We start from the raw sequence: 7,424 nt of genomic DNA, 5'->3' as shown, positions 1-7,424 counted from the left end.
AGATGGAGTTAGGAATGATTACTGGGGGGTGCGGGGGGAGGGGGGAGGTAATGCCTGTGAGAGAAGGAGAAAACGGGATTAGAGCCTTTAGACTGCAATGAGACCTGACCGTCTCTGCTAGTCCGCCAGGGCCTGCTAGAGGAGTTGGTATTGGGTGGAAAGGTGGAAATGGCTAGGCTCTCGTCTCACTACCTGGCTTGGTCAATGGCCAAAGCCACGCCAAGAGCATAAACTTGGTCTGAAAGCTGAATGGGCCCTGCTTTGTAGCTGGACAGTCCTTTTTTGGAAAGAAATCTGTGTCCGCCATGGAGCCCCTCCTCTTCCCAGCCTCTGGTCTGAGTGGGCTACACCTGGTGTGTTTGAACCCTGTACCCCTGTCTCCACAAGGAGTGCCTTTACTCTCTCCATCACCTTCCTTGTCTCCTGCCACTCTAGGCCACTCTCCCTAGGGATCTGTTGTGTTCTCCCTCCGTCCACTTCCTAATGCTGAAGGCTTTCTCCTTCATTTATCTCCTCACAATACTCTGCCCCAAAATCACCACAAGAAAAAACAAAAGACAAATGGCTACGTGGGATAAGAGCTGTATAATTCGAATCACCAAGGACTCGTCTTCCTAAGATATGAAAAGCCTCAACGCAAATCACAGAACTACCAAAAAGAAAAATGAGCAAAAGACATGAATGAGTGGTTTATGGAAAAAGAAATAAGATGGCCCTTAGATGAAAAGATGCTCAACCTGACTCATAGTAAAAGCAATTCAAGTTAAGACTACACAGAGATACCATATTCACCTATCAGATTGGCAGAGATCAAAACGTTTGACTCAGCACAGCGTTGGCGGGGAACAAGAACTCTCACACGCTACTGGTGGGAACAAAAATTGGTAAAGCTATAGGGAGGACAATTTGGCAATATCCCTCTCTTACAAATTCCCACAACCTTCGAAAGGCAGTAGAATGTGATAGTTAAGAGAATGAACTGGAGCCAGAGCACCTTGGTCTGAATCCCAGATGTCCAAGTCAGCTAACTTCTCCGTGCCTCAGTTTTTCTCATCTGTAAAATGGGATGATAATGGTAGCTACGTTTGGAGATTCTCTTAAGAATTAAAATACATTAATTATTGTAAAGCATTTACCACATTGCCTGGCCCTTAGTAAATGCCATACAAATGTTAACTATCATTATTTTTAATTGACCCAGCAATTCCACTGCTAGGAATTTACCCTACAGATATATTTGCACGTGTGTTAAATGAATTTACAATGTTATTCATTGCAGCATTGATGCAACCGGGGAGAAAACTGGAAATAATCCAAATATCCATAAAAAAGCTAAATTAATTACAGTGCACATGTACAATAGAAAACTATGTGAATGCAAAAAAACAATAACAAAGAAGCTCTTTAGTACTGATCCAATGTGTACTGAATGCTATCATAAGTTTTTCAATAAAGAGTAGTAGAAACACAAGTCCACATTCCTTTATTCACAATTATGAAATTGAAAAATCTCTATAAAAACAGAAATTGATTTTTTAAAAATAAATTTTGTACAAACACCTTCGGTAGCAAAACTTGAATTCAACTGAACTGACTTAAGGCTGATTAAAGCTGTATTTATCCTTTTCAGTGCAGAAATATCAGCATGTTTTATCATAGACTCTGCTGGGGTGTGACACAATACACACACTACCTTTGTTGTTGTCCCACGAGTTGCATGAGCTGTCCCATCACAGGGTTTTCAAGGTAGGAAAAAAAAAAAGAAAAAATGCACCAGTAGTTTACCACTGTGTCTGCCGCACGGTGTACGGGTCCCACCCACCTGTGCTTGGTCCCTAGTGTCACAATCACCAACCGCCTGTGAAATAGAAGGGCTCCTGTGGGACTACCGTTATACACACCTTGAATTCCGAATTCCCAAGCACGCCTGCCCCCAACCGTTCCAGATAAGGAACTGTGGACCTTTAGCTACTTTTTTTTTTTTTCCATTAAAATATCTCTCTAAGTATGCCTAAGAGAATAGCACCAGTTGCCTCTCTGGCTGTGCAACAGAAACAGGAGGGACGATTTCACTGTATTTGAACCCAATCATTTAAAGAGTCTGTGAATATCTTACTTATTCAAAACTAAATAAATACCATCGAAGACCTCCTCAACCCGGACTGCTGGATATTGTTAAAGCCTGAATGCCCTGTCACTGGCATCTCTGTGGCGGGCTGCCTGGGAACATAGACCTGAGAACCAGGGCTCAAGGGTGGGAGCCAGTGGGACAGGAGCCTCATCTGTGACTCATGTGCCACCCTGGGCATGGAGGCGAGGCCTCCTCCCTAGGAAAGTGGAGATAATGAGAGTGACTCAGTGGCGAGCACTCCGATGGGCCGATTGGCAGAGAAGCCAGGTTCCCTTACCAGCACCTTCCTGCTCACGTTTCCCTTCCCGGAAGGGTGAGGGCCACCCTCTAGACTCCTCCTTGGCACATCTCCCAGCAGAGACCTAGTGGGAGGGCGCTGACCCAGCTGTGAGCGAAGGGTCCCGCAGATTGAGGCTAAGAGTGGAGAGCAGGTTGCATGAAACCAACTCCCCTGAGGATGCACAGGAAGCTCCCAGCAACCCTGTTTTTAAGGGTGAAAATTCAGAACAAGTCCCATGTGAACATAATAAAGGGATAGTTCAATTAATCCGAGAGATGGATGGACCTGAATGTACAGGTATGGAATAATGTCCATGACCTAGTGCTGAGTGAAAAAAGAAAATTGCAGAATAATATAGATATAGTATATAAAATCCCATAAGGATCCTTAGATGGCAGAAGAGAGGAAGGAGAAACTAACAGATGAAAGACGTTAGTGTATTTATAAAAGAGAAAAAGCAAATGGCAGATGGGCAAGTTAAATGCCGAGGGGCCTGACCACATGAAGCCCACCTGTCACTTGTGCAGGAGATCCCAGGAGGCTCAGGAACTGGGACGCAGGCACTGCAGAAGCGGGTAGAGTGGAAAGCAGGGCACAGGCTAACAGTCTGCAAAGACTGCAGTTAGACCCTGGTTCCCTCCCCAAATAGGCAGCAGGTGAGCTTATCTCTTTCAGCCCGAGGAGATGCAGAGAAGTTACACACAAGGAACTGCAGGTAGCAGACCACCAGGCACAGTTGAGGGCAGAGGCTAGGTGAGGGGACTCGGCACTGAAAACGGGGTTGAGTGAGAGTTGACATGTGAAAGATGTGCCCACCGACCCCTTTTTCTCACACCCGCAACCACTGCCAGGCAGCAATACAGTGCCCCCTGCCTGACCCACCCTGAGCAGGAGATTGCACCATTCTCAGAAGGAACTGAATGGCCTCAGAGAAAAGGCCCAGAGAAACTGAGTCCCCAACAATCCCTGGGTCCTCCTACCACCCTCCAGTGAAGCAGAGCACGCAGAGTTTCCAGTTAGAGTTCTCTAACACCCCTCCTCAATATACGAACAGATATGCAAGAATCACCAGTCCCTGGAGAAAATCTCTGACACAAAAGACAGAAACCACAACAAACAATAAAAGCAAATAGATAATGCACAGAGTAGAAGAAAACATCATAAAAGCAGTAATCTTCAGAGAGATGAGAAAATGGCTCCCATGAAATTAGATCAGATATTTTTAAAGACAGAGAAAAAAATTTACCTCTCAGATATTAAAGATACGATTCTAAAATTAAAGCAGATAAGATTTAATAGAAAGATTTGGCGATGAGAAAAATCATCCAGAGAGAAGAATGAAAAGAAAAAAAAGACAGGAGAGGAGAGATGAGAAAATTTGGAGGCTCGATCAGAAGACCCAATTAGGAAAGAAAGTAGAGAGGAAATGGAGAGGGCATGATATGCAAAACTATCGCAAGAAAATTTCCCCCAACCGACGGACATGAGCTAAGTGCCTACTAAGTACCCAGTACAATAAATGAGGAAAGACCCACAGCAGGACAAGTGTTGGTGAGATTTCAGAATACCTGGCATAAAGAAAAGATTTTTTAGGCTTCCAGTGGGAAGAACACGGGTCACCTACAGACAAGCAGGAATCAGAACTGAGGAGGGCTGTGGAAGGGGACAAAGTCAGGAATTCATTTTTTAAACATGGTAAAATTGATGTTGCTTCAGATGTCGTATAGGCAGTTGGATATAGGAGGCTGGAATATTAGGGGTTTTAGTACAATAATCTCTTTTGCTTTTTTTTTTTGTAGTGAACCTCCCCCACAATAATGCATGTAACAACCTAGTGGGTATCCTTCCATACCTGTCTCTATGCCTATATATACACACATATACACATATATACAGACACGCATATCCATATGTATACGTACATGTATATCCATATGTAGACACACCCACACATATATAAGCATATCCACATGTGTGAATACAGCAGCTTGAGAATGTACCTCTCAGAACCCTTACTGTAGTGTGTGCACTGACGCCACGCTTCTCCAACAAATGACTAAGCAAGACAGGGACACTAAGACGGGCCTGTTCTCAAGACAAAGGACTCCACGAGCCTCGGACTTTGACTCAAGGACTCCCTATCCGAGATGCTAAAACTTTCTCAGAACTGTACTGTGGTTCTCCACCTGTACCTTCCCCAGCCTCCTCCAAAACTTCCCATTTTTTCAGTCAGAGTTTTTCCCAATAAACCACCTGCAAGTCAAAACCCATTTTAATGACTGATTCTTGGAAGACCCAAACTAACAAAACATACATTCATATAGGTTTTTAAATCATTGTTTTACTTAAATACTGTATACGCTTTTTTTCATCTTGCTTTTCTTATTCATCAATATCTAAAGAAAATTTATTACTGGTAAATCTCTATTTCATTCTTTTTAATGACTGCATAACATTCCTAGATATGACTACACCATAACTTATTCAGCCATTTGCTGATAGCTGGACAGTCACTTCTATTCTAAATTTTGGACACTATGGAAATGCTGCTGTAATTATCATTATTTGGTACAGATATTTTTAGACAGATGATAAGAATGAATTGGTAGTCAAAATAAATACACACTATTTATGCAATTTATATAAAATCATTTCATACAATAATTTTAATTGATGTTGCCAGATAGATTTTTTAAAGGCTATAAAATGTATATTTTTATTAACGATGGAGTATATGAATATCCTTTTCTCTGCATGTAGACTGACAATAGGTATTATCAATCTTTTTCATTTTTTTCAGGCTGACCTAACCATTTCAGTAACTACTAGTGATTTTTTCATATTTTTTGGCTCTTTGAAATGTTCTTCTATAAATTGTCAATATTCTATTGGGTCATTTATCTTTTTCTTGTCAATTTGTAAAAGTTCTTTATACTCTTTGTCCTGATTTTTAAATACAGTTTCCAAATCTCTTTATCTGTTGTCTTTGTGTTATCTTTTGCCACAAAAAAAATAAACAATTTTAATCTAGTCAAATATGTTCATTTTTTCTTTCATAGCTTCTAGTTTTCCGGTATCTATTAAAGCTTTCCCCCATGCCAAGTCTTCATGGTTCAAGAAAGCTGCTAGTGTTCTAGCCATCACATCTGTATTACCAGCAGCAGGATGGAGAAAGGGATAAGGGCAGCATTCCACGGCCCTTTGAAAGAAACTTTCCAGAAATTTCCACATGATAATTCTACTTACATGTCTTTGGCCGGAGTTACACAGCTATAGCTAGCTGCAAGGAGAATATTGTCATGGCTGACTTTGGGAAATGCCACACCCATGCTTAGAACCAAGGGTACTCCTGCTTTGTGACATTCAATAGACAAACAGAGAGTGAACACTACTACTAACGGTGATCTGGAGCTTGGGAACCCACTTCTTAGGAAAGAAAAGGCCTCTGTTTTGTCTACCACAGGCATCACGCTTAAGACAGTAGGCCTACTAAGTCACAGAGAAGACACTCAGGAGGGTCTAAACTCTGAGGCTTGTGTAAGCACAATTCCAGGGTGGCTGTAGGCTACAGGTGGCACCTCTGCCTCGGATCCCTCTCCTCTCAGTGCCTTCCTGAGGGGATGGGCAAGAATTTTGTGGCTGGGTGGGGAATAGCTAAACCTACTGGCATCCAGGGCTGACGGCTTCTGAACTCTGGGAAATACTACCAGGCATTTCCAGGCAGATGGGGGCTTTAGGAAATGACTTATGATTCATGCCAGTCTGTGGGGTGTGTCCGTGCCAAAGAGAAAAACATAACATTGCAAATACTTTCTCAGTCGCTCATAAGCCCAACTGTCATTTGCTAAGGACCCAAGAAGGGGCCAGTCACATCTACCCAGATATTTCTTGCATGTTTTCCTCCTACAGTTCTGTTCTCAGTCGAGAAAAGCACCAATGGAAGAGGTACGTCAATGAGCAGCAGCTGGTCACGAAGAAGAGCGACCTAGATGGTTCAGCTTGGAAGAAGCCGGGAAACAAGAGACTCAGCATCCCAGGCTGTGGGTGATGTGGATCCCAGCAAGACAGACCTGAATGCAAAGGCCCATTCCACCCCACCACAGATGGGAGCTTTACTGAGTCCTTCTACCTTGCTGAACCTCGGCTTCTCATCAGGGTTGATCTGGACAGCCCTCCAGTCTCTCTTAGGTCAGAGAGCCCATAATCGGCTATGCTGTATAGACCACTGTGCTCTGCTACAATTCTTTTGTTTTTTTGTTAAATACTTTTAAGAAAATTATACAAGAATTACTGTTGAAATAACCAGGAAACACAAAACAAAGGCAATAAGAGAAAAGAGCTCATAGAATCTCAGCATATGTTCTTACAGTTTCCAATACATAAATATATTTTCAATAGGATCATACTTTATATATGGGTCTATAATCTCTCATTTTTAATTCAACAATATGCCATGAATTTCTGTCAATAAGCAAACTTCCATAACACATTTTATTGCTTCTGTGACATTCTGTCAATGCTATATTTAGTTCTGAATACAGGATCAGTATTACTAATTTTTCCTTTGCCTCAGGTCCCAATAGGCCTAGCACAGAATCGTTACTGACCTGTCATTATTTAAAGTTTTGCTGCTTTATTCACCATGGATTGATTTTTATTTGTTAGATTATTTATCTTGATTATGGAGTTCCTTGTCACTCCCTTATATTCTGTACCCTAGGCAAGTCCTGTGTCATATAGGTAGTCCATACTTTATGTCACTAACTGTCGAGATCCTAAGATTGTTTCCAATTTTTTCAGTTTATTCATCTCTGCATTTCCAGCACCTGGCACAGTGACTGACTCTTGGTAGGCACTTGAATGAGAGCAGGAATGAATGAATGAATGAACGAATGAATTGGTGAAGGAAGAAAACACTATAATGATCATTCTTGTGGGGAGTGGGTATTAGGAGCGAAGGGCAAGAGGCAGAAGCCACACCAAACAGGGAAGCACAGCACCCACATGTCTACT

At 42.2% G+C, this 7,424-nt stretch overlaps 1 long non-coding RNA gene across 1 annotated transcript in view; it reads right to left on the bottom strand.

The window, feature by feature from the left end:
* LOC120582101 (uncharacterized) overlaps positions 1-7,424 on the bottom strand; it is a 20,453-nt gene extending 13,029 nt beyond the window's left edge. Inside the window, exon 1 of the long non-coding RNA XR_005647459.1 lies at positions 7,412-7,424. This is a non-coding gene — a long non-coding RNA (uncharacterized LOC120582101). The remainder of the gene's footprint in view (positions 1-7,411) is intronic.

Source organism: Pteropus medius, unplaced genomic scaffold, assembly GCF_902729225.1.
Source record: "Pteropus medius unplaced genomic scaffold, Ma_sr-lr_union100, whole genome shotgun sequence".
Taxonomy (NCBI): domain Eukaryota; kingdom Metazoa; phylum Chordata; class Mammalia; order Chiroptera; family Pteropodidae; genus Pteropus; species Pteropus medius.
The sequence above is the reverse complement of the archived record's forward strand: the minus strand, read 5'-3'. Positions and strand labels throughout refer to the sequence as shown.